The sequence below is a fragment of the Chroicocephalus ridibundus genome, chromosome 9, assembly GCF_963924245.1.
Source record: "Chroicocephalus ridibundus chromosome 9, bChrRid1.1, whole genome shotgun sequence".
Classification (NCBI taxonomy): domain Eukaryota; kingdom Metazoa; phylum Chordata; class Aves; order Charadriiformes; family Laridae; genus Chroicocephalus; species Chroicocephalus ridibundus.
Genome location: NC_086292.1, coordinates 1,747,054 through 1,774,618, shown reverse-complemented (window position 1 = coordinate 1,774,618; position 27,565 = coordinate 1,747,054). Strand labels below are relative to the sequence as shown.

The following is a 27,565-nucleotide window of genomic DNA, read 5'->3' as shown; positions in this document are numbered from 1 at the left end:
AGTGATGGGAGGACGTCCGAGTCCTGCATTCCAGTTTGATCTCCACACTGAATCTACGTGCTCCTTCTGCCGTGTGATAAATGAGCCCAGTTAAAGTAGAATTCCTGGCCAGTTGCCCCAGGTCTGCTACATGGTGTGTAGTGTGTGGCAGCAGTAAATTTCCAGTTCCCTTTCCCCAGCAGTACCTGTCACCCTGGGAAGCACAGCAAGTGTGACAAGGTTTTGATCCATTTCTGGTTTGTTTGTTGTGGTTTTTTTTTCCCCCAACAGTTGGTCTAAAACTTCTGTGTTGCTGTTTAGATATGAAGCTTTAATGGGTTTTTATTCCCAAGTGCTAGATGTGTGTACCTTACATGTGCAGAAACCTTTGAGTTCAGGTGTTTGCGTGTGTCTCCGTCTGTGTATTCACAATTCTGTTTCCTCATCCTTGGGGGAAAAGAAAAGTAACTTCGCACCTGAGCTAGTGGTGTTAACTCGTGAAAAGTTCTGGTGGCTCATTTGTGCATCTATCACTTGTTACATTTTGCAGACCCTAGCGTTTCTCCCCTTTTCGGTTTTATTCTGAAAAGCTTTGTTCCTACTGATCCACACACCAGATGCTCCTGTATTTTCTGGATGCCTGAACTCTCCACTCAAAACCTGTCAATGTCTTTTGTATAGCTATTCTGTGGAGCTAACTTGAAAGTGGTATTTGTGTACCATGTCACTACATGATGTGATTTTTTTTATTTTTTTAATTTTTGCCAGTAGAAACTCTTACGCAGTTGCATTTGTGCTGGAAAAATAGTGGATTTACCAGTGTAGCTAAAGTCGGGTCTGCAGGGTAGATTTCTGATAACTGTGTCATTCAAGAGCAGGAAAAGATGTGCGATGCCAAAGCCCATATGTCAGCAAATCTCGTCTTTTTGTGATGCGTGTTTTCCTCAAGCAGATAGTTTTATTACATTTGTACGAAGTACAGTTTTCCTGGTGCAGTTTCATTCGCCTTGGAGCTCTTTGCCAGCAAGGGAGACTGCAATCCTGTCTCAGCAAAGCGGTGCTGGTTCAGGGCTGACCTTAGGAGGATTCCCTAGCGTATGCATTTTTAAACCTAAAAAATGAACCTATACTTGAGAGTTTTGCTGACTTTAATATTGCCAAGTGGCACAGTTCTACTAAAGGTAGAATTAGTACCGGCAACAGGAGCCTGTGGACAGCTGGGAAATTGGGTTAAGATTTCTACAAAAGGACACAATTGGCTGGTGTAAGTGTCACCTCCCTGAAAGGGTGTGGGGTGTAACTAATAGATAGCTGTTAATATGTAGTATATTACATTATTATTAATTACTACTTCTACTGCTAATAATAATTAAAAAATATATTACTATGATAAGGTATAGCTAAGACTGGCGTAAAGCCTTTCCAAAGGCTTTAGCTGTTAAATGCCAGGAGAACATACCTAGAATAGACAAGTCTGGATACCTGCTTTTTCAGAATATTTTTGACTTTCTAAGTGACACTGAGAAATTTTATATAGAACTGCAGCGCGTTGGGATGCAGATCCAGTACTTTGCAAGGAAAGCTCCAGCAAACAAAAGTGAATGGCTTAAAAAAATCCTGTCAAAATGCCACTTCTCAGAAGGCTGTTTTTGCAACCTTCTGTTGTAGTGGTTTTAAGTTTTATTAGAAGCTCAGGCAGGCTTCATCATGACAGAGCCGCTTAAGCTGGTATTTCACATGCACAGTTCATGTCTCAGCATCTGCTGAGCACCCAAAATAAATGATGTAGAAGAGCACCTCTTTGAACCGAGATCGGCAGGGTTTCTGAGCAGATCGCTTTCTCTTCGTATTCCGCAGGGGCAAGAGGTACAAGCCTTTAAGCGGTTTAAACTACTGCTTCCTGCGGCCCCCCTCAGAATTAAATCACTTGACACAGTAATTGGCGTGTCCTCGTTGCCTGGAGCCTTAATACTTTTAATGATGTCCAAACAAATTAACTATTAAACAAGTTATGAAGCAGCTCGGTGGGGAACTGACTTGCGGAAGCAGAGGATCAAAGCGCAAAGCTGCAAAATGACTCCTGAAGTGCTAATAACTTCTGATAACTTCTAAAGGGAGAGAATTAAACTGTGGAAGGAGCAGCTCTGTCATATTCTGATTATTTAAAGAGAAGCACGGTTGGGATGTATAGCTGTTTGTATTTTGACTGGAGGAAACCAGTGAGAAAGCCTGGAACTAGCTTGGGTGGGTGAAGGCAGTTCCAGTCCAACGATGAAAGGGAAGAACCAGACAGGATGGATCTGTCGAGCGGTGTCTGCCCAGCGCACTGAGAGACAGATCCAGCCCTTCCAGGAGAGCAGCTGAACTGGGCAAAGCCATCCCCAGTAACGTGCTTACCTGTGAGCGAGGACTCAGTTTGACCTGAAGAACCTGACTCCTTAGCGATAATGTGCAAAATGAGGAGCCAGCTGGTCCCTTTCTGTCGTGCACGTTCAGAAAGGACCATCCTTTTGTTTCTACGCTCAGTAAATTTGAGACAATGCTCAAGGCACAAGAAACACAGACCCTTCCTTTCCCTCCTTCTCCTCTTCAAAGCTGCATCAGAAACTGTTGTGGCTTTTCCTTTCCTGCCTTCGTTCCTCTTCATCTGCTTCCTTGTCTTTGCTCCCTCTAGTGTTCCCAGGTAGGTGCTGTCTCGCTCTCCTGCTCTAGGCTGGGAGATTGAGTATTAAACTATTCCATTTATTTTCCCGGCATTTCACGTAACATGGGAATGACATCAGCCTCCCTGTCATAGCCTTCAGAGGGGCTCTGCTGGGTCTCTGCCCCCTTCCTCCACCTCCTTGTATCCCCAGAGCACCAGCCTTTCACAAACCTTGAGGCCAACTTAAAATTCATTAGATTTTCAAAAATACGCCTGTATCTTTTTGATGATTTCCAAGCCTTTAATTCATTCTCAGTTCATGGTTTGGGGATTTATTTTACAACGATTAAAACTTCTTTCTAATTCAGGGTGCTGGGAATTAAGGAATAATGCAGGATATGACACTTGGGATTAGAGCCACAAGTTTTGGGAATGCTGCAACAACATCCATTGCACCAAGATATTGTGCTGCTCACTCCCGAGCCTTTGATTTACTCTAGCTACAAAAGCTTTCTTACCCATGAGATGTACTGTCCTGCTTATTAGTCAAGAATCGGAAAGTATGAAAGGGGACTGGAGACCTGTGTGTATCTCTGAATCGCTGCTGCGGAGAGAATGTGTAATTAAAAATGGGGACTCCTCTTTGCACCACATAGAAAGATTATTTACAGAGTTTTTACTGAAAAAACTGTGTTACATTCAAATATATTGCATTTGCATGGCAGTGTGCGCGTACTTGTATGCACATAGGTATTTCAAAGATGAGGAAATACTTTGAGGCCCCCCTTTTTAAGTAAAGTAGGAATCCAGATGTAGACTGTAGAGACTCATCTTTCAAGTTTTGGGATTACCTGTTGGTATTTAACCGATAAGTTTGGAAGGTTTCAGATAGCCCTCTTAAAATCCACACACAGTCTTCCATCATCGCTGAAGGTGAACTGACATTTCCTATGTTAGGAAAGAAGACTACAGCTAAATAAGAGCGAAACCTGGGCTTCCACTTTAGTTTGGGGAAGGAGGCATTCCTTATCTAAACGATGTAAGAGTAGCGAGGCAAAGAAGAGAGTGACAGAATTACTGTCACTTGTGTGTATTCTGTGAATAACCGGTACAATAGAGATAGCAGAGTTGGATCAACTATTCAGTTCTCTCACTAGTACTAAATTTAGTGAAAAAATTAAAGGATAGAGTCAAAGTGTAGCAATTTGAAAATCAGTCCAGCAGGCAATTGTCAGCTGATGTGATATTAACTCTCCAGGGACGCTCCGCACCCTGATGGGGAAATCCGACATGATCTTTGGTTGGGATTCAGATTTATAACTATGAGGAGAATTCCGCCCTGACGCTGAGCGGGTCTGAGTTGGTCGGCTGGGGACGAGGAGTCCTCTGCTTTTGCAGGAACAGCGAAGCGGAAGAGTTTCCTCCACAGATGCCCGTTTGCACGTTCCGTGGAGGGCTGCTATCTCCAAGAGACGGGATTGTCTTCCGCCAGTTCCCAGGAGCGCATGAGTGGGTGAGTGACAGCTGAACACCGAGTCCGTGGTGAGCCGCAGATCTGCTAATTACCACCTTCCTCCACTCCCCCTTCCAACCAGCGACTGCCTGAAATCTGTTTTGGGGAGTTTCTTATTTTTGTCGCTCTGCATTAGGCTGCAGCGCTGCACGGCTTCTCACTCTGTCTTACATGTGATCGCGCGGTCTGGAATCCCACCCAACGTAATGGAAAGTGACGTGGTTTTAATGGGTTTTAACTCATCAGGTTTCCTCCAGCACATCTTTCATGTTGCGGCGTCAGAGCTGGCGTTGGGTGCCTGTGGCGTCACAGGGAAATAGAACAAGTGATATGATACCCCACCTAGACCAAATTGTTTATTCTCCAGGAATACTTGGACCTGTTGCTTCCAGCTCAATGGAGCAACGTTACTTGGTGGTAGACACTTCCTCACACACATTAAAAAAGTAGAAAACCAACGCTTTTTCGGAAAAGCCCAAAATATTCCCGTATAGCATATGGCACCCAAGATATGAGTAAACTTGCAACATCCGCTTATGTCTGTCTTCCTGTGGTATGTTGAAGGTGTTGCTTTGGGATTTTTAGTGTAGAGATGGAGTTGCTGCAGGGCAAGGGAAGTGTTTTATGCCCTGTCATCTGTGAAGAAGAAGAAAGCAGATACTCCGTTAACTCCTTAGAGTTAGGTATTGCGTGAGTACCCTGTGAGTAAGAGGACTGGATATGGGGATCCACAGGGAGATTTGATTCCTAATTACCCGTGTCAGATAATGCAGCCCACTCCTGGTGACCCTGGTTTTTGGGGGTGTCTCTAGGGTAAGCTGAAGACTGAACACGTTGCTGCAGGCCAGAATGTGCTAGAAACCTTCTCCCATCACAGCATACGAAAACACCACCACTGGGCCACAGCCCTTCCTACGGCCAGGCCTGGGGAGCTCAGGAGAGAGGGTAGTTGGGCACAAGCTGCTATGAATTTCTTTGATGCAAAGAAAAATTTCAGGGCTACATTCTCCTTTCACAAGGTTTTTAGAACAGTGCGTATCCAACAGAATCCCTCCTAATTTACACAGCTAAAATGAGAGGACAACCAAACTTTTCCTATCTATTTGGTGAAATTACCTGACTGCTTAGGTAGACGCGTAACAACCCCAGTGCATTTGAGATCATGAATTGCACTGACATTCTGTAGCATGTCTAAAATGCATGACATTGCTGAAGACACCATTTGCCTTTTTCAATTTGCCTCTTTTACCAGTGGAGTGGATGTATGATATTTTGGGTCTTTGGGAGCCTGTTCTGGAAAAGCAGACAGTCCAGATTGCGCCGAGGACAATGTCTGTAACAGGCCTGGTTGTGCAGCGTGCGTAGGTTTGAGCTCGAAGTGAAACAACTCGCATTTTGCCAATAATAGTCAGTGACCTCTCTGCTTCCCAAGAGCTGGCTTACAGAAAGAAGCACATGGTGAAATGGCACCTGCTGAAGCCTGAAGCATGGAATGACAGTCATAATCCAGGAAAGTCTCATTATCCGATCAGCAGTAATAAATATTTTCCTCTCGTTGCTGCACCCTGGAAGAACACGGCTAAATACAAGGTGCTTTAAGAGTTCAGGGGGGGCATTTTGAACAGCACTAATGCTGCCAGCAAATTGACATTATTGAGATCTGATTGCAGAATCCTGACAACAGGAATGAAAGGCAGCAGAAGTGCTGTTCCTTTTGTTCCACCCAGATGATACCAATCACTGGCCACGTTAATGATACCTTCATTAGAACGTGCCAATAGAAAATCACTGTCTTTTCTTTTGGCATATGCGTTCCTAGATCACTTTTTTCAATGTGACCATAGGGGGTTGACACAAATTACTATGCTGCCAGCACAGCTGTCCTACATAATTTGTTGTTGCATGAAGTTAGAATTAATGGTTTTAACAAGTATGAAGGCAGGGATATTAGGAATGCGTGCTACAGAGCTTCTGGCTCTCTAATAAGAGCCATCTGCTCTAAACCATGTACAGTGTAGCACGAGTGCTAAACAACAGGCGGCTTGACCACTTGCATAGAGAAGATCTTAATGGCATCAAACCTGCTTTAACACCCTGCTTTAACAACTGGCTGAGGGCTCTGTGGCCTGGGCATGGCACTGGCTGTGTCAGGGCACCCTCGTCCCTCTCAGAAGAGGACGGTGTTGGGCAGGGAGTTGAAGTTTGCGTTGCGATGGATCCGTGGTCGGGCAGAACGGTACTTGCTGTCTTTGCGATGCTGCCCGTGAGGAAAGGGGTATCCTTGTTGCACCGAAAGGATGGTAGGAGCATGTGCGAAGAATAAGCCTGAACCAGTATAACTGGAATTCTTAACTGGAAGCTGTGAGTGAATCGGTATGATGGCATCCACAAACCATTCAGTCCCATCTAGAAAAGAGAACACTTACTGTGTCCCTTTATTCACTGATTCCTTGAAAAATAGTTTCCTTGCTTGCTGCGATGAATATTCTAGAGCTCCGGGAAAGTTTAGGATCACATCCAGATTAAGGTCAGCTCTACTGATGCACAACTTGCACTATGGAAAATGTAGGAGGTTGCAGGAAAGCGTAGAAACAGTAGCTAGACCAATATTTACATTTTCCACTCACTTCTGATTAATGGAAAGAACACAGAAGAGAAGAGGATGGGAAGCTATATAAAGTTAATCTTTTTGTTCACTTGGTGCTTCCTCGTATCATAGGTCCTGCCAAATACCAGCTCTTTGCAGAAAAGGGAAATCAGACATGATTAAAATAGTTGTTTTTCTTCTTTAAACAGAAGAAGATATCAGTCCTAGGAATTTGACTTTATTTTGCTACATCTGAACTTTACTAGACCACAGAGAAGTACTAGAAGAAGCTTTATTGATTTGGAATTTAGGCCAAAGCTCAATGAGTCGTGACTTAAAGACGTAAGGGAAGGGGAAAAAACAGTGAAGGGAGAAGAATAAGTTAATTATAGTCAAGGTCCAGTCATGGAATTTGCGGAACTTGTGTCTTCCAGCCCTAAGATAGCTGAGCACAATATTCTCATTTTTGTAACGGGTTTTGTTGTTGCTGTTGCTGATTAATCTTGGAGTCTGGTCTCAGGAGGTGCTGAGCACTGCGTGCTGTAGTTGGTAGAAATTCTGAATGCCGATGGTTCACAAGATCGATACTTTTGCTCTCCGGGGCCTTTTAAGTCTGATCCCATATGAAAAGTATTTTTCTTCAGTCATGCATTAGCAAGTTATTGCTCGGTGGGAAGAGGAGGTAGAAGTTGAAGCTTGTGAAAGGTGTTCCAAAGGTCCTAAGAAAAGTAAATAATTCCAGTGAGTCTCATTGCAAACCGGCCATTAGCAGGATTACATCGTTATATCCACAGAGCAAATAAGTGGAACTGAAAGCAGGAGTTTCAGAGGAAGGCGAATCACTCCCTGAACTGCTGTAGACGGTAGCAACAGGAAGGCACAAACAATGCAGACACATTGAGAGGTAAGTTAAAAGCCTTTTGGTTCCTCTTCAAGCACTTTGTTGTAGGGCAAACCAGCGTGGTGTTAAAATGGGCCTTTTATACACAGCTTGTTTACTCAGGCAGCACAAAGCAGGAGCCCAGCTTGGTAGTATGAGACGTGCAGAATGTTGTCACTTTTGATCTGTTTGCTTTTATCTGAGACAGTAACGTAGTATTCTGTGGTTCTTCCTATCTCTGCAAAACAAGTTTGCAGTCACTGCATTAAAGAGGGCTTTCCGCTGTTCCAGCGAAGCCTGCGACGTAGTCCCACCGCGGCGCCCATGGGCGCAGATCTCTAGTTGTCCTGCAGTACCAGCCCTTGTCTCCGTACAATCAGCAGAGGAAGGCAGAAAGCACCCCCGAGGCAGGCAGAGATGATAAGCAATCTGAAGAGGTCTCCTACCTCTCTCCTTTGCTGTATACTCTGAAGCACATTTGTTCTCCTTAACATAGGCGCCACCGAAGTCTGCAGAGAGGTGGTTTGAATTCAGCTTAATGGAAGAGGCCGAGCCATTTCCAGGAGATGTGATCCTCAGTGGACCAGATATGAAGGAGTGCTCTGGTGTGTTTAGGGCAGAAAAGAGGGAAAATAATGGAAGTGTTGAAGGCAACCAGTGGCTTCCTCTGCAGCTGTAAGAACAGCAGAGGAAGAGCCCTCGGCCTGATGAGAAATCCTACTGGAAATTTCGCCAGTGGTGGTACCCCCCAACCTCCCAGTGGGAGATCTTCTGCTGATTATGTTTCTTTGGTGGCATGAGGACCGTTCAGCACATCCTTACAAACAGCAGCTATCGGCCCTCTACAGAAAGAGTGTTAAATGGTAGCAGATGCTGAAAGGTCAAGTTTGATTGTTGGTCACTGTTACTGGCACCTTCCACGCTTAGAGACACACTAAGGGATCAGACTATTAACTGGTGCTCCTTAAGGTTATCTGGTTTCCTCTTCTTCTTAACTTTGCTGTTTCCTGGTTCGTGGGAAAGGCTCCTCACAGCAGCACCAGTGTCCTGCGTGTTCGCAGATGGCTGCCGAGAGGAGACACCTGGCACTCTCCGGGTCTCTCTGCATTGCTCAGATAATATTAATTACAGCTCCAAGGGAAACAGCCACCTGCCAACCTTTCACTTGATGCTGTTTGTATTTTGAATGGTGCAGAACACAATTCTTTCTCCGCAGACACGCAGTTTACCCTGCTGAGAGTAATTCATTGCCACTTTCCAGGTTTCCGGATACTCCATTAGTGTTCCCGAGGCTGGGAAAGGGGCACTTTGCTGATTACAGCACAGGGCCAATGTCAGGACTTGTGGCTGCTGGCTGCTGCTTTGTTCCTAGCCTGCCTTGCCTGCCTTTACAGAGGCGTCAGGAGGCTGAATGTAGTGATGTGTATATAAAAAGTGGCTTGAGATCACTGGATGAAAGGTAGCAAAACATAGACTTTATTCAGAGATATTTTTCTTCTGTGCTTTAGAAGGTCTTCGTTAGCTTTATCCAGAGTCAGGGAGCTAAATATTTTCCCAGTTCCTTCTTCCGTCCTCTTGGTAACAGTCCCTTCCCCTTGCAGCCAGACCTTCCACAGTGATGACCGGAGGGCAGAGGGATAGGAGAGAAAATGTGGAGATTTAAGAGGTTTAGCACACTGAGCAAAGAGAGTGAGCCCAGTTCTATAGAAAGGCTGGGCTCGTTATGATTGCCCAAATACTCCTTCCCTTTCTCCTCACCCTTGCTCCAGCTTTCTCCATATATTTTCTCATGATTTCTTGCACTTGCCGTACAACTGCAGTTCTCTCCCATTAGTACCTCACAGCCGTTCTGTATTTATTCTCCACGGGGAGGTTCCCTTCATCTCATTCAGGAAGGGTTTAATTTATCTGTGGCAGGGTACATTTACTGATCTACCCGATGTGTTTGTGTGACTGCATTTGTCATCGCTGCCTGGAACTGGGCACCTTTCCCCTTCCCCAGTAGTGACATTGGGCCACCCAAGGGTTTATTCCTGTGGCTGCAAATCAAATGAGTGCTTAACCCAGGTTATTTTCTACTGAGCATCTAGGTGCAAGATCAGAAGTTGTTTTGCCTTTCTCGTTCCTGCGTAGTCAGATTGTTTCTTAGGCAGAAGGAAAATACAGAGTGACTCACTCATGTGCAAGACACAGCTAGAGACTTCCAAATCCCAATGATGGGTCTGAGGGAAAGCTTTGTGCTTCAGAGCTGTATTAATAGACTTGAAATGATCTGGAAATTTGTTGACTGCTCAGTTTTCCCACATGCTGCTGGGAATCAGAAGTTGTTAATGTCTCCAGGCCAGTGGTATCCTCTAGGAAGCGTCGTTTATCTCTGGCTCCCAGGGGATTTAGTTGTTCTTAAATCCCTTGGATTTAGTAATTTTGGGACTCCCTGAATTTGGGGACAGATTTTTCTCAGCAGGGGCTGAGCTGAGGGGCCCACTCATCCCCAGATGCAGCACTGCACTGCGTCATCCGTTTGGCATTTCTCTTTGGGCCCTCCTCTGACGGCAGAACCAGTGAATTTCTGCTCCTCTGGTATTTTAAAGGGGCTGATGAAATGCCAACCCCCCTGCTTCGCAGCTGGCCACCCTTCCGTGCCACGGCAGTGCCCTGATGAAAGTGGCCGGCCCTCGTGGCTCTTGCACGCAGAGGGGTTTTGGGGGCTTAGCACCACAGTAGTGCTCTCACGGAGCTGCCTTTGCAGTCTCATGTCCCGCACGTCGGGTCCTCGCTTTCTCATCTGCTAAGGAAGTTGCTTTGGTTATGACTTCTCTTCAAATACCGGCAAAAAGCAGAGCTCTCCTGGCTCCCTTGGCCTCTCTTAAGGGGTACTTGCTCTCGAGTAATCTTTTTTTCCTTCATTTTTTACTGTAATGAAAACCGCTTCCCTATGTCCAGTATTTTCTCTTTGATTCTACCCCCTTATTCTTCCATGGTCTTAGTGTTGGATTTGGTTGAAAGATTTCTGCAAAAGCTGTTTTCCATTAGAAACTGTTCATTTAGCCACACCAGACCACTTCACAGGAACATCTACTTACACAAAATGTTCAACAAACAAACATTCAGACATTCAAGACCTTTGTGTTGTGGGTGAGTTTCATGCTGGCAATGTTAGACTGGTTTCTCACTTCTTGGTGTCAGTGTAACTTTTTTCAGAATTATAAAACTGGAAAGAAATGCTTCCAGCTAGGAAAGTAAGGCCGATCAACGAGGCTGTTACAGATTGCCTTTCTTGCATGTATTTATTTCATGAGGAATTTCAAAACTTCAGTTTTCTGTTTCAGTTTGGGACAGAAGAAAGTTTGTGGAGCAAAAAATCTGAAGTTCAATCAGTTCTTAGTCCTAGATTTAAAATATATCACATTTAAATGAAAATAACCCAAAAAAATCTAGAAAATAATATCTAAAGCTCTTCATGATCTTTCTCTGTTGTGTCCCTGTCCTCCCATACACGCTTACCCATCGTCCCTTCCTATGCTCTAATTATAGATTCCTTGAGGCAGAGACCTGCCAATGTTTCCGTCAGTAAATTGCCAAGCGCATCTCTGATGCTTTACAAATAATCATAGAGAATGCATATTTTGTGAAATGTTTAAGCTTTTCCTGTTAAAAAAATAATATTCTATCTGCCATATCGGGCACAATTAAATTCCAGTGTGCCATCCTTTCTTCAGTAAGATGCTAAATGAACATCCTTTTCCTCTGTCATTCTTGGTTCTTGCAAATGAGAGGCAGGGAGCCCTCTCCCCTCCTCTTGCCACATTGAAGAACTGTGTTTCAAACCCTAGCGGCTCTGATACCAGCCCCAGTCCCGACGAAATAATTTGAATGTCTAGTGAATCTCGAATGGAGATGAGAAGAAGGAGAAGAGAAGGAGAAGAGGAGAAGGAGAAGTTGGAAGGGACTGTTTATCAGGGAGTGTAATGATATGACGAGGGGGAAGGGTTTTAAACTGAAAGAGGGGAGATTGAGGTGAGATCTGGGGAAGAAACTCTTTGGTGTGAGGGCGGTGAGCCCCTGGCCCAGGTTGCCCAGAGAAGCTGTGGCTGCCCCATCCCTGGAGGGGTTCAAGGCCAGGTTGGACGGGGCTTGGAGCAACCTGGGCTGGTGGGAGGTGTCCCTGCCCAGGGCAGGGGGTGCCACTGGGTGGCCTTTAAGGTCCCTTCCAACCCGAACCATTCTATGATTCTATGAAATCTAATTTAGCTGCCCGCGGAGGCTTTGTGTGTACTCAACTTTAACTCTTTATTACCTAAAATGACACAAAATACCTACATTATAAGAGGCACCATGTTTAAAGCTACATAATTCTCCCTGTCTTCCCTCAAACTCCCCAGGACCGGAGCATGTCAAGCACCTTGCAAAGGGATAACTGTGTCTGTGCTTGTAGAAGCTGGTTTCCAAACCCAAGGCATTTTGCAGCTTACCAAGTGCTGCAGAAAGCTCCTATAAAACCAGGCTTCTCAACTTTTTCTTTCTTCCCCAAACAAATTATTCATCGTTAAAAGCAAACGGGCACGTTGTACTCAGGAGACCCAGGGCCTCTCATCACCAGCCGTGTCATTATGAATGTGCCTGTGGGGCTCCCTCCGGAGCTGGGTGGCCGGGAGCACAGACCGCTCCTCGGCTGGCGGCAGGAACATAACACTGCGACTGCCAGATAAGCCACTTAGTAATTTACTGAATTTACAGTGGGGGATGGAAAACCATTTCTTTGTGCCTTAATATAGAAGCAAAGGAGACAAACACCAAGATTCAGGCTCTGAAGGAGCTGGCAAAGCCTTTCTTAAGCCTCTGTCTGAAATTACGGCTTGTGTTTGCAGCGGTCCCCAGCGCTTTTCCTTGCTTCTGCTTTCCAGATTGCTGGGGCTGCCTTTATCCTGTCCGCCAAAGCGCCTGCAGAAACCTGCGTGCCCATCTGCGTGGTCCCACTTGCAGTGATGCTGGCTCTGTTTGCTGCAGCGTCCGGGGTGGTCTGTGCCTGTTGTGCTGCTAAATACGCATCATGAGGGCTCAGCAGTTGAGATTTAAATTGCTTCGTGTCACTGCTCACTTAAATTTGAATGCAGATGTTTGGGGTTTGCTGTAATGAGGTTTACCTTTTTCCCCACTCCCTCCCTCCCATCTCCTGCCTCCTAGGGCTTTGCTTTGCAAAGCTGACACTCTTCCACAGTAAAGTGACAATTCTTAGGGAAACAAACGGAAGGAACGACTGAGCGATCTCAAATGAAGCGAGAAGCCCACCAGTGATAAAAGCTTCCTACGACACCAGAACTCGTGCATGTGTGTGCGTGTGGGTGGATAAGACAGGAAGAATCTTCAGTTTTGAGGTCTCAGATCCTTTGCAACAAGATAATGATTTCAGGCTGAAAGCAGCATTCAACTGATCTTTTAATAGAATTCTTGGTCAGAAAAGATCTATTCAGAGAGGTGGAGATCAGAGACACCCAATAACAGCATTGACCCTGTATTACATTAGACCTCAGGTAAGTCTTCATGGACACAGCTCTTTTTCAGGAAACAGAATGTTGTTTTCCGGTTATGAACCTAAATATAGTTGCTCCGAATTTTCTTCATCAAAAGGGAAGAGGCACTATTGACTTTTTCAAATTTTTCTGAAGTCTGCTTTGCATGAATTTACCTTCCTTCAACTGTCAGGAGTCTTTCTTGCAATGAGGTGGTTTATTCCTCTTTCCACAGGAAGGATTTGGGAGTAAGTAGTTTTTCTTTAAGATCTCTCGGGATTCAGTAATTGTGTATTAATATCACTGTGTTACAAACTAAATTATGCCCAAACATGCTGAAGGAACTTTAAACGGAGAGTGATTCCCTTCATGTCATCACAAATGTGGATTTTCCAAAGCTGTAAAATTCGACTCTCCAGCTCGGAGTGATTCAGGAGAGTGACATTAGGAATATCAAAGTCAGAAAAAATTCCATATGGAAATCAATTTTATTGCTTGCCTTTATAGTAATAATTTATTAGTTCCATGATGTGTTACCAGTGGGTCCTTGCCTCACTAACTGTTAGGTTACATAGCTGTTAGCTGCCCGTAAATCCTGCCTATTAACAATTTCTGCTGCTCATCTGCAGTCATGGTGTAACTCTCAGTATCCAAAGAGGTTGGTCTGAATTCAGGGACACGTAGTGATCGTTTTGCTCCTCTCTGTGATGTGCAGTATCCATAAGTCAAAAAAATTCAATGGCTCGAGCATTATTCCACAGAGAGAGATACAAAGATAGCTGTTAAATCAGGCAGCAAAATCAAAAGATGTGGTGAAGGACGACAATGATCACAGAAGGAGGCATCCAGCACCAAGGCAGAACAGCCTCCTCCCGAGGATAACACATGGTGATTACTGCTGGTTAGGGCTTAGATGTTATTTGTCTTAATAAGTAGATTATTAAAAATATTTTTACTTCTGAAGCATTCGTCACTGCTCCGTTGCTGGAGACAGGATGCTTGAGGCAAGCGTCTGGAGAAGATGCTGGAGATGAGCTGTGAGCTCATCTAGCGCGTCATTTCCTAGAACTCTTGCTTCTGATAGACACTTGCTTTCCCCAAGATGAAGATTAAGTTTTCCAGGTAGTAGCCTTTCATAAGCAAAGGGTTTTGATCCATGGGATCGAAGTCCGTGACAGAGTAATGTGATGGCATGAGCTCATAAAAGCGACCAAAGGAGAGAAAAAAGGCTTGGACAAAGCATCTCAAAAAGCCTGCTTTGTCATCTGCCTTAATAATGTTTTAACCTCCAGTCTGCCTGAAAAACCTAGGTCCTGCTGGTCTCCAACATTGACAAAACTGTCATGTGAGATTAGTGGAATTGTTGAATAATGTGATCAGAGTTGTGCTTTTTGTGATTTATATCATGACAGTCCTTAAAAAGTTGTGGTCTGCCAAAAGGCCATTTAAGCCAGAAGAAATCCACTAGTGGAAGAGTGCCACCGAATCGTAAACTCAGAGGAGTTTCACCCCAACCGTCCTGAAGAGGAAGGGCCATTCTGCCCCAACAGATGGAAAGATGAGTGAGATTAACACTATAAGTGGGTGGTAATGCCATTTTGAGCAAGAGAACAGAGAAGAAGTGGAGCAGGTTGCTACTGTGTGGAGGTGTGGTGGATGGAGGCATCCAGGTGCACCAGCTTTAAGGTCTTACTCGAAGAGATAGTACTCAAGGTGTATTTTCAGTTTGTAAATTGTGCCTTGAGTTGGTGTGGCTAATGCGTACCTCAGGGCTTTGAGATGACAGCTGGGAAAGAAACTTCATGCTAAAATTACATTTTGGTTTATTTTCCTCTTTTTGTAATCTTCTTTCTCACTTAATTATTAAGAGCCTAACCTTTTTCTGTGCTAGAATTAAATTATATGCTTTCACCTTTAATCTGCTTGATGTTGAGTGAATTCAACTGACGCTAGTGAACACAAACCAGATTACTGCTCCCGAGGAAACATGTCCATTTAGAACAGTAAATGGAAACCTCTTGATGTGTATCTGCCATTTGAGGTGAACCCTACAATGGAATTTGTCTCCTACTCTTCAAGAATGAGCTTAAAAACTGGTCCTACCAGCTGTGGGGTGCGAGGAACAGGTCTCTGTATTGGTAGAGATCAACAACTTATACGCAGGTGTTCCCCAGTCATCACAGTGAGCTGTACAATTTCAAAGATAATTGATCAGAATATGAGGTTGATTAAAATTAGTCTTGTATTTCAACGAAAGTATGTGGATTCTATATGAATAACAGTGGAGCCAGCAAGGTCTCAGTTTCTCACATGTGGTGTCCGTACCTTATACAACATCTCATCATCGTGTTTTTTCATTAAAACCTTAATAATTAGATCCCACCTCATTGGGATTATATGCTCTGCTTGTCTTCAAACAAGCTAGCAATAAACAAGACCTTCCTGCTGCTCACAGCGTGGCTCGCTGCTAATACGCTAATAAAACCATCCAGGCAAAATAAAGGCGAGTAAAAGGGTTGGACAGAGTTGTAGGATCTGTGTGGGGTTGGTCTGCAGGTTTATTATTATTATTCTTATTCTCATGCCATGTCCGCCTAAACTTGAAAAATCCTCGAGCAAAGGTGTGTCCCCAAGAAAAAAAATGTGCAAGTATTGTAATTCCAGTGGGATAAAAAATTAATTCTCTGTGTGTGTTAGGAAGGAAGAAGAAATCTTCCCTGTTGAATGTAATGCAATTTCCAAGGCAGTCGAAGCTGGAAGATGCAAGTTAAGACCTTGAGCTACAAAAACAGTTGTAGAAGCGAATGTGTAATGTGACATCACACAAAAGGATTAGTGTGAGTGAGAGTGGCGTTAAACTTTGCTCTTTAACAGGCAGCGTGGGACACAGTCACGCTCAAAAGAACCAGACTCAAATATAATCACTGCATCTTCATCTAAATGATGGACCCCATGCTTGTAGTTGAACAGAATAGCTTGCCTTTGAGTAGAGGAAAATTATACTCATCAGGCTGGAAGTCAGAGCACAGAACAGGGACTGGTAGCTTTGAAAAACGCCCTTGAAGCTTGAAGACACCCAGAGAAGCTGCTGTGACCTACTGATAATGTTAGCTTAGAGTAACTGCCAGCAATTTCTTTCCTCATGTAACGAGGAAAACATAGGAGTGTGAACAATGATCTCCAGAGGTAAGAGAGGAAGAACTTTCAGGCTGCAGAGAGGCAAGCCAAGCAAGAAGTCTGCCGTGAGCCCCGGAGGCAGGGCATGGCGGTGTCATGCTCAGTTGCCTCCTCAGACAGAAGTGTATCATCTCACCACCTGTTTGGAATTTTCTCACCCAGCAGCAGAGCTCCTGGCTGCCTTGGATTAAACGAGGATGGTCCCATAGACAGGGCAGTGCCCTCCTGCTAGCAGTTTCGGGGAAATGACGCTCGGCAGATCCATGGACAGATGGGACTCCATGATGTAAATGCGTGGCAGTAACGGGTCTGTCGTCTGAGCTGGTGGAGGGCCTGGAAGAGTAGAAGCTGTAACTGGGTATGTAAATTCAGACACCATCCAGAAGGGGCAAGGTGGCTTGGACATACTGGCTGTTGGGTTGCAACAGTTTACAAAGGGCAGGGAAGCAGGAACTTAATCGTATTCCTCCTAACCTCTTAGCTACCTGTGTGACCAAAAAGTAGGGATTTGCCCCCTCTGCGTAATCCCTCCTCCCCCTTCTTGTCCAGGAAGAATCTCCAGCTGTGGCTGGTTTGGGGACCAGAAGCTACAGACGAAACGTTCAGACCTGTGTCCCCCAAAGCAGCTCTGTCTGTATCAACACAGCAAGTTTCAGCAAATGAAATCTGTTTCTAATTCTGTATTTGAAAATGAACTTAAATGCCAGTGGTGATGTAATGTTCATTTACATTTTGATTCTATTTACTTTTACTCCTATTAACTGAATCGTGATTCTAACAGTTTGATTTTTTTTATCTGTCTAGGCTCTGTTTGATATGAACAGCTCCTTTTTCACTTAAAGCCTGCCAAATTTCATGCCTTATTGATTCAATAAACGAAGAAGAATGACAGGTAGGAGGGGAAATGAATGTTTCCTCGCCAAGGGAAGGCTTATAAATTTGATATGAACTGTTTGTCTAGGAATTGTTTCCTCTGATTGCCACTGAAATGGCTCTGGAAGGAAGTTAGAGGGTATCATTCACCTCAGGTTTGTCCTGGATATGCACAGCTGGAGAGATGCTTTGGTTTTAAGATACATCCTGTGCCATATTCCGTAAACATGAACTGCTTGTATGTGAGAGATGGCTTAAAAATAACTGCACCTCTCCGATGGGCAGCCTGTCTCTCTGGGGCTCTTTGCTCTCGGTGCTGCTCTGTACTGACGCCCCCAAGGACTGTTCTGGAGGTAGAAGCGACCAAAGCACACTGCCATTAGTTGCGTCCTCATTTGCAAATAGGCGCACGTCACGTGCAGGAGTTCAAGTAGTTTCTCAGCCCCGTTGCATCCCCTGAGCATGAAGCAAAGACAGAAGAGCCAGGACACGGATCTGCAGATGGCAGCTGGGAATCCAGACTGAGAAGAGCAGGCCCGGGGATTACAGCAGGGACCTAAGTGCTGCTGAGCACGGGGATCGTTTATTCTCCCAGAAAGATCAAGGAGATTTATCTTTAGAAGAAACAGAAGTAATAACAGCTAGGGTCATCCGCAAGATTTCTCCAAGTACTTGCTCCCATAAATATCCACTGGGGTGACAGAGTTCCCTACTGGGATGGTGTTGAATGAGTTGCCGGAATAATTAGTTTTCTATTAGGATACACATGACATTTGCTATCTCTCAAAACTATTGTTTTAGGCTCTCCACAGACACAAACACACTGGGCTGCGCTGGATTCGCCTACTCACACTTTTCTTCAGAACAGAGAGCTTTACAAGAGTCCTATTTTTTAATTTAAGATCCTGAGATAATTACGTGACTTCAGGAGGCAGGAGACTCATTGTGCTGTGACTCAATCCAGGCAGGCGTGCAGGTGAGAGAATAGACAAGTCACAGCTAATAAGAAAGCTCCTTATTGTATACAAAAAGTTACATTAAACTAATATAAAGGCTGCAAATTGAAGAACTCCACAATCAGAAAATAGCAGAATGGAGGTTGATTTTGTGAAGTTAATTAGCCCCTTTGCCCATTTACATTATGATATACCTCTTAATTACATGATCACATCTTTTTCCAGAGGACTCCTTTCTTGAGGTTAGATACTGTTGCCAGCTTTATGTATTGTTAATTTACTTTGTTAATAGAATGTAGAAACTGAATGTGGCAATTGCTTTCCACTTGTTTTTTCCGTTACAGTGAACTGCTCGTAGAGACGAAGGCTGCCGGGAATGCCAGCGTGTGTAACATAGGATGCGACCTGTCCTACAGGTTTCCACAAGTCTAGCAGAGGAGGTATGACTTTCTTTTATTTACTAGCAAGGTTGCATCGTGTAGGTGAGCTCAGAGATGTTGGTCTCCTCAATTAACCAGTTTTGCTCATAATAAGGACATTTGCTGTGCAATTACTTCTGGGCTGGGCATTTCCAGTCTTTCAGATGCATATTTACAAATGGTATAAGCTGAAGGAGCTCCAACAAACTTTGGAAATCCTGGCTGAAATTTCATCCTTTAAGTAGATTCAGTCAGATTCACAGGCAGGAATTCATCAGACCCTGAAAGATACATTTTTTTTTTTGTTTAGCTTTTATTTCCTCATAGTTATTTGCTTGCAATTTTAGTATTTCTGAAGTTAGTGGCCTCTTCATTTTCCACTGTCCTCTCTTGCTCCCCTCCCCATCACGACTAACAAGAACAACTGGCTTTTACAAATACCCTCTGTAAAAATCCTCCGTGTCAGAAATCCTCCGTATCCACTGTCCATGCTACACTGGACATGGGAACGGGGCAGTCCTGAACACTGACACACACAGTATGACATGCGTCTGGCAACTTTGGTCACTACACGCTGGTCTGAGACTGGTCACATACTTCCTATTGCCACTAAGAAGGTCCAGGAAGTCCTTCAGAAGAGCTGCAGTTCTGTTCTACTTCTTGTGTCACGTATGCAAGTCCCGAGTGGAAGCGGGAACCAGCCACTGTGCAGGACAGTAGCCTTCACGGGGATGGAAGTCCGAGCTCATCCTTCTTCGGTGTTGTTGGCCAGTCCCGCTCCCACCTGAAGGGTAGGAACAGAAGTCAAAGAAACTTTGCTTCTGAGGATTGTCTTCTTTTTCTCTACTTCAACACCAGTTTGAGAAAGCCAACCGTCTCCCTTTGAGCCTTACAGACACTCCCTCAGAAGCACCTTTGCCTTTCATTTGATGATCATCTCTGCAGACAGAAAACAGAGATGGAGCGTGTCCTTGCTGTGCGAAGAGCCAAACGCAACTAGAGCAACACGGGACCGTGCAGGGAAAGGCCATGTGTGTGGAGCGACAAAGCAAGTGGCAAGCAAGGACATCTGATTTATGGAAGAGTCCTTGGGACTCATTCTCTTCTCTTCCCAGCTCTGCACTTTGTAGAAACGGGCCCTTCATTTTAGCCTAGTAATGAGTCCAGAATGTAGTATAATGAGTGCTACCACGGTCAGACAACAGACCTTAAAGTTTTCTCAGCCTTTTAACAAACACGGACAGACTTCTACCCTTTTTGTCTGAAGCTTTGATTAAACTCTTGCTGAAGTTTCCCTTTGTTGATACATTCCCTTTCAGGCAAAGGTGAAGAGTAGGGGAAAAAAACCAGCCGACGTCTGAGAGCGCGTAGGCTCCCATCTCTATCCCTAATAACGCCACACAGATCTAAGCCACTTGTTGCCGTGTCTTGACTGGTTGGGTCATGGGGCTTGTGAAATGCCGTGCTTAGTGAGGGCACTGACTGAGATGATTGACAGCTTTTCCGTGTCAGAAGACCAAACTGGCTCAATCCACGGCAGGGAGCTTTAAAGCCTTAAAAAGAGTAGAATCTCCACTGCTCACAGGAGCCCATTAGTGATTTTTCTGCTTTTGAATCTAAGTTTAGGATGTGCCGTTAGGATCCCAGATAACCTTATCAGAGATGTCAAAAGGAGTTAGCAAGAAGCTCTCACTGTTTGATTCCCGTCTGGCCACAGAAGCAAAAAAAAGGAAGAAAAGAAGATGCAGATAGAGGGGAAAATACTACCACGGGGAGGGTTCTCCTGGCCTGGAAAGGAGCGTTAACAAGTGTTAATAGATACTAGATGGCAATATGTTAATAACACAATATCGGTGTTTATCACGCACTACATGACAGGTGAAATGCCTGATCGCAGTGTTGATAACGAGTCCATCCAAGAGAAGTGTTTCAAATTGGCCGCAGATTGTAATTAGCTTTTCCCCCTGCCTTTTTATTTTCCTCTTTCCTCCTCCCATTCTGATACGCCACTCTCACTCCGTACACGATTTTTCCTGTCAGGATTCAAGAGTGAAACGAAGCCATTTCTGATCTTTCACCGTGAGGAGTGATTCCTGGATCTCGTTAATCTTGTCAGATCTTATCAGAAAAGCAACACAGACGTCTGCATCAGCCTCTGCCTGACCGTGTCCATCCCACACGGAAACCTGGGACCAGATGGATGTGGCATCTCTGCCTATTATCTTCAGCCAGCACAAGTCGTGACACAAGAGACATGTTAAACTTTTCCCGTACATACTTCTTGCAGAACTTGCACGGTGCTCTAAAATAGTAGAAAGAGGAAAGACGACTTTTGATTTTATTTGCGATTAAATGTTTCTTCTTTCAGGCAGCCATCGAGGTACAAAGCACCTGCTGCTCCATCGCGGTCTGCCATGGCCCGACATGGACTGAGCGCTGCTTGCTGCAGTCACAGTGCACGTGAGAATGCCATTAGCATCTAACCTTAATTACAGGGTAAGTGTTACTGCCTCATCTTATCCTCATTTCACCATACCTGTAACCCAGATTGCAACCTAACTAGTGCCTGATTATTCTCTGCGTGCTGCACTGTAAGGAGTACTTGCATTAAGCTCAGCAGAAGGACCAGGCTGTCTAGTTGAGGCAAGTAATTGGGATCTCAGCCTAAGCCTCTGCTTGGTTGCTTTTTTTGTTTTAAATTTTTAAATCTGCTTCTCTTCAAACTAATCCAGGACCACTGGTCTTTATTTTGAAGTGTAAAGGAGCTTTCAGCATTAGGATCTGGGCTTAAGAGTCTGGTTACCCATCACTTTGCCTGCAAGATGAGATATCCCTTGCTTCTTACTTCCCATCCATGTCTTTGGAAGTTTTCACAATCCAGTGGAGAAATAAGAATGTAGCAGGATGACGAAGGAAGATAAAGATTAAGAAGAAAGGCTGGCAATGTGTGGGCAAGGGTCTCTTAGGTTGCTTATTCCTCTGCCTGCTTAGTGGAACGTTATGGGAGACTTCCGCGCTCATGGGCTGCCCAGGGCTGCTCTTTAAAAATCTTAAAAGAATGTTTCCCTTGACTGTGTTAGGGCAATCTCTCAGAACTGAGATACGTTCCCAGATATTTGCGGGGGAATCTGGTAATTAATGATAGTCATGAATATCTTAAAGGTAAAGTTCAATCAGAAAGCAGATAAAAATAGTAAAGAGAGAATTCGTGCAGGTTGGAGCTTCATGTAATGAATTGATGGTACTTTCTCAGGAAGCAAGCAGCCTGCTTCATACTCTCCTTACTTACTGTCTGTGGAAAGAACACTGATTTTCATGCAGTTCCCTGCTATGACTATGGATATTTGCGGTGGGAGGGGGGAAATAGAGAAAATCACTGTTTTTTCACTCTGCGATGAAAAGCGTAATGAAAGCATTGAAGATGAGCAGTCGTAGAGGTTCTGAAAACCCCTGATTCCTCTGCCTCTGAGAACAGAAATAACATAACCGCACCTCGACATGTCCTGACGTAAGGCAGCAGCCACAGCTATGGAAATGTCTGCACACATTGCAAGCGTCTCTCCACTGTCATCCTGCCAGAGCTACAGCTGAGACCTCAGGAGAGAAACGAGTTCAAAGCAATGTCTCACGTTTGTCTCCTTCTCCTTGACAAGAATCACGACTGCAGCCTTTCAGCCCTGAGAGATATTGGTTTCTCAATTGCCAGTGAGCCCTGACAAAGCGTTAGGACGGGTCCCTACAATGAGGCGCTTCATCCTCACACCATCGTAGCGCTGGCGTTCACTCATCTGCCCAGCCAAGACTGGACGGTGACATGATGTAGTAAAGTCATTTGATTTCATGAGAGAAGGTTGTGGCATGATTAGCAGAATGCTTGTGTGCTGGTGCAGGAAGGGTAACATTGCACAAAGCTAGAACAGGTCTAAACCCAGCCTGTTAATCAGCCCAAATGTGGGTTTGCTCCGATGGAAGGCTCCTTGGCAAACCCTGCTTTTCAGGATTTTTTTCTCCCTCCATCAAAAGGCAAAGCCATGCCCAGACGCCAGCCCCTAGGTATTGTTATTTCTCAAGATGATGCAGTCCAGAAAATCAGCAAAGAGCCAAGCCAGCCTGAGAGATCCGACGGGTCTGAGGAATGTAAACACATGTCGACGCTCTGGGTGACGGGCCTTGGGAAGGTGCCCTTGGGACAGGGGAGGTGCCGGCGTTAGCTGGGAAGTGTATTACGAGGGACAAGGTAACTCAGGAAAGGAAGAGGTGTAAAATGGTAGGGATGCCATCTCTTAACAAAGCATATGAGACAACTGATTTCCACTTCAGCAAGACCCTGCACAGGGGTTGTCTTCGTCCATTTTCCTTTTGATGTCTCTCTTCTTGTTATTTTGTCACTTCATCACTGGAAGGAATGTGCTGAGGTGCAAGAGCGCGCTGTGTCTACCCACGGTGCAAGCAGCTGTTAGCTAAGAAATGAGATGCTCAGAGAGGCATTTTAAAATATGGTGTGATTTCGATGAACATTCAGTTTCTTTTAGAGGACAGCATGCTTCCGTACAGAGACCGACCAGATCCCTTCCCTGTGAGTAGAGAGCAAAGTATCAGTCCATCCGTTAAAAAAAAAGGTTTTAATTGAGAGAGAAATGAACATGAATGCCGCCCTGTCTTTCATTTTACAAAAAAAGACTGACTAGGAAACTAATTAAGTGGTTGGTTAACTTTATGCATATAAGTAGCTTCATTTAATTTTAAGTCAAGTGACTGCAGCTTCCTATTGAAAGCATCAGCAGAAAGGCGGGCAACTTAATCTCCATAAAAATGCTGTTAATCTTGAGAGGACCTTGAGTGACTCCTGCATTCCCTAATGGAGCCTTTCATGCTCTTTTCACCGCTCATTCCTGTGAGCTGCACTTTTGCTCCTGCGCCGGTAAAGGTACAATAATTCAGGAAGAACCATGAACCTTCCTTCAAATAATAATCTGTGACTCCTGTTGAATAGAAATAGAAATAGAAGTAGGATGGATACTATGAACCTGACATTGGCTCAGCAGTGCAGCGGGTATACAGGACAGTGCCAGCCGGTAATTTAAATCATAGAATTGTAGAATGGTTCTGGTTGGAAGGGACCTTAAAGATCATCTACTTCCAACCCCCTGCCATGGCAGGGACACCTCCCACTAGACCAGGCTGCTCACATGAGGTGCCTGTCAGGTTTCTTCAATGTGCACTACTTAAATTTTAGAAAGACTGATTCACCATATGAGATTTCTGTACATACAATAAAGTTGTACGGTGGTTTTCGTGATTACATGTCCATGATGTGACTTTTTGCACAGGAAGATACAAATTTACACATATTCATCATAAAGGAAAAAGAAGATTTTCCCGTATTTAGGCTTGGGTTCCCATCAGAGGCAACAGGTAAATCTATGCGATATTTTGGGTGTGAGCCTGCATCAGTGCTCGAGTCCCAAGTCCCCTGTATCACACTGTTCGCACTCAAACCTGTGCTCAAGCACAGCTTTTGGTGCACTTTGGGGCACGTCAAGGGAGAGCCTTTGGGTGAATGCTGCTGATCGGCATGGTTAAAGCTGGGACCTGCTCTCGGCGTGGCCAGACCAGGCTGAGCACGATGGATTCCACCTGCCCTCATGGCATTTCCACATAGCCCATGTTGGGTGTTGGGTCTTTCGGGAAGGACGCAGCCCCGGATCAATGAGCAAATGAGATCCTTAGGCTCAGTCTTGCCTTGCCTGGAGCTATGAGCAAAGCAGCTGTGGGCAAGCAAGTGTGGGGACCATGACGGGTTTTAGCATTTTCAAACAAAATGCAAACCACTTTAGATTTATATGCTCTTTTTCATGTTCTGGCTTGCACAGATCAGCCTCCCCAGGGACAGATACCCTGAAAGTTTTGCCTCCCTCTTGCACTTGGCCCATCTTGTAGGACTCGTCACACTAGGATACACGTTCCTGCCTGGCAGCAGTGTGGGTGGCTGCGAGTGTGGAGCCAGGGGCACGCGGAGAGACTGTGGAGCCCCAGGTGCAGACGTGGAGGCTGTGTCATCACCAAAGTGGAAACATTAGCAGAAGGCAGACGCTGAGCCAGAAGCAGCAACAATGCAGAAATCTATTCAGAAAGAGCAAACGCAAAGGGTAAGGCAGGAAGAAGAGGCAGCAGCTGAAACAGTGGAGGCAGCAGCAGTTGTTGTCTCTCCTCCTCCTCTGCTCTGTCAGATTGGACACACTTCTACCTCCCTGTACCAGTCACCACCAATGTGTGTCACCTTGCTGCTGCTGCCACAGGTAATGGTACTAATTTATTGAGCTTTCAGGAGTATTTAGAATGGAAAAGAGCCCTCATGTCTCGTTCCCACGTACCCCCTCCAATATGGGCTCTCACTGGCAATGGGTATGTCATTAGTCATTTGGTTCCTCCGTTTTGGCTGCTACTTGGGTTCCGTAGAGGTTTTCTGACTTTAAAAAAAGTCCAGCTGTTGGTTTGATGGCAGTGCACAGGTGGGTTCCAGTACAGCACATGAAATGCCATCTACCCATTGTATTTTAATCCCATAATGTGGGGTGGCTACGCTTGGAGAAGAGGGTCATACGTTAGCTTTATGTGTGGCTGTATCATTGCTTGCATACCCCTGAACACTGGATATACCTGCGTGTGTTGAATTTCTCATATTTCTTTCAATATACTTCCTATTTCTGGTGTGACTGCACCTGTATCTGTCTGGGGACTAGACTGGAGGAGTCAGCCAGCCTTCTCCTCCCTGTGCTGTCTGTGGCGTGGTTCTGTTCCAGTCAACTAACGGGAGGAGCAGCAGCTGAGCAATTGGCGAGTTGTTTATCCCCCAGAAAGCCCTTTCCTGTCAGGCTCAGTTTGTGTTCTAGCGGGAGACTCACACTCTCATACTTTGCTGTAGCAGTTGCAAGATCCGAGGCTGTCAAGTGACAAACAGCGTTTTATCCAGGAGCCAAATTTAAGATATAACAGTTCAGCCATGAGTTTGGCTGAGTTTTTTGGATAATCCAACAGGCAAGAACAGAACTGTACAGGATGTTGGCCAGAGGAGGAGAGGATCGGGATCACTGCCACACTGCCACAGGTAGTACGTTATTTATGACAAGTTTAGAAAAACAGACTGGGTCCTACCAGTTCATACCAGACCATTGAGTGTGGGCTTTGAGGAGTAGCATTCATGATTGACTTTCTAGCAGCCTTTACTCCTCTCTCTCCTGGGAGGAACTGGTGTCCTTCAGATAATGCTGGCAATCAAGATAGTGATCATTTGTACTTCTTAAAGGATGAGGTGGCACATTTTGCGAGGGTATTTTAATTCCAGGGCCTTGGCCGTATTCCAGGGTGAGTTACTACATTGCACCACCCCAAGACTCAGATTCATTTCAGGTAGAGGATTCTCCTTTAGTTTCCTCTTTCAAGCTGTTACATGCTAAACAGCCAGCACGTTCCATCCCAGAGGTGAGACATTTGGGAGGGAAACTGGAAGGGAATGAAGACTTTTCTGAATGACCGGCTGTGTCAGCAGAGAGGTGACACCGGGGAGGTGACGCTGCCATCCCGGGGGCTGCGGGGTGGCGGGGATGGGAGACGAGGGGACGAGGGCTGTCAGACCCAGGTCTGCTTTACGGGAGGTATGAGCTGAGCCCTTCATTAGCCTCCAGGTTAATTTCTGCCTCTTCCAAGGCTGTGGTGGCTTTCGGCCTAGGAATGCAGAAGTGTTTATCTTAGATGCATTTTTGACATTTAAAATCCCTTTAAAGAACTCAAAATGTGGTGGTGAGGTGATTTATGGGGTAGACATGCAAATGAATGAAGCCCATGAAGGTGCGGTGCACCGCAGCTGTATCACTGCCTTTACAATATATTCAGATGAGCGTGCGTGCACGTGGCGGGGAGAAAAAGGGGCGATACTGAACGTTAAAGAAACAGTTATATGGAACTGCTCTTTCCTGCTATTTTAAGCATACTTTTATCCCCAATATTTGCTGGCACAGAAATCTCAGTAAACATAACTGCTCGTTCAGCATATCCTAATTGTTTTCAGGGTACGTGGCTGTATGGTGCTGATACTAATTGCATGTCATTGTTCCTGAATTAAAATGTTCCTATTTACTAACCTCCTTCCTCATTATAGTCCTGAGCCACTGGAGAGTTTGAAGCTCATCTATTTGTCAAATATGTTTTGTGAGTTAATTCTCCTGTCACCGTTATTGGGTCTTTGTATCCGCTGCTAACAGCCCAGGAATTGCCATTTTTCTCAGGAATGGATCGTCTAACCTGACTGTGCTGTCAAAGATTATGCAAATACGCAAACAAATAACTGGAGACATTACATGTCTGTGCTAGGAATACCAAGTCCAATGTCACTGTTATGTTAATAAATTAACCAACATTAATAATTTCTAATCATTATAGATAGATGCTCATTATGAAATGGGTTGCTTTGTTTTCTTTTGTTTGTTTTTAGTTGACAGCTGCTCAGATACTGCACAGCCTGACTGTTTTCAAGCTGACAACTGCTTAGGACCCAGAACAATTAATTTTGTTAAAGAAAGATAGGCAAGAAGTTATTTTTCCTGGAAATTATGTAAGATTTTTTAATGTGTCTCCCATGCTGAAGTGGGATGAAAGGTCAAAACTCATTAAAACTTTAGCAAAGCAGAAATCTACATGAAAAGATTCATTTGATGTTTAATTTTTATAGGCCTTGATTTGTCAAAGTGCCTAAGTGTATGCTTAATTTTCTATATCTTTAATTTCAGCCACTTACTTAGGGTTTTATTGAGTCAAAAATTGATGAGATTTCTGGGAGTCTGGTCTTGGAATGCCTGGGGAATAAACTTGAAAAACAGAGGAAAACAACATGCTTTCCAAGATTGCAGGGAAGCCGTGAGCCTCTGCCGCTGCCTCCTTCTCTACACTGAGCAGTAAATGATGGCAAGAACCCATTCTTTGCAAAGAGATGGCCCTGTAGAAATTAAACTGTGATTTAAATGGCACAGA

At 44.8% G+C, this 27,565-nt stretch overlaps 1 long non-coding RNA gene across 2 annotated transcripts; it reads left to right on the top strand.

Annotated features, from left to right (window-relative positions):
• The first annotated feature begins 4,001 nt into the window (after positions 1 to 4,001).
• On the top strand, positions 4,002 to 27,493 carry LOC134521183 (uncharacterized). Of its 2 annotated transcripts, none has more exons than XR_010072671.1 (6): positions 4,002 to 4,136; positions 16,456 to 16,648; positions 17,095 to 17,182; positions 18,464 to 18,559; positions 20,907 to 21,034; positions 27,325 to 27,493. It is a non-coding gene; the product is annotated as an uncharacterized LOC134521183 (long non-coding RNA). The 2 variants fall into 2 exon arrangements; XR_010072670.1 differs by lacking the exon at positions 4,002 to 4,136 and adding an exon at positions 12,954 to 13,134.
• Positions 27,494 to 27,565: the final 72 nt, after the last annotated feature.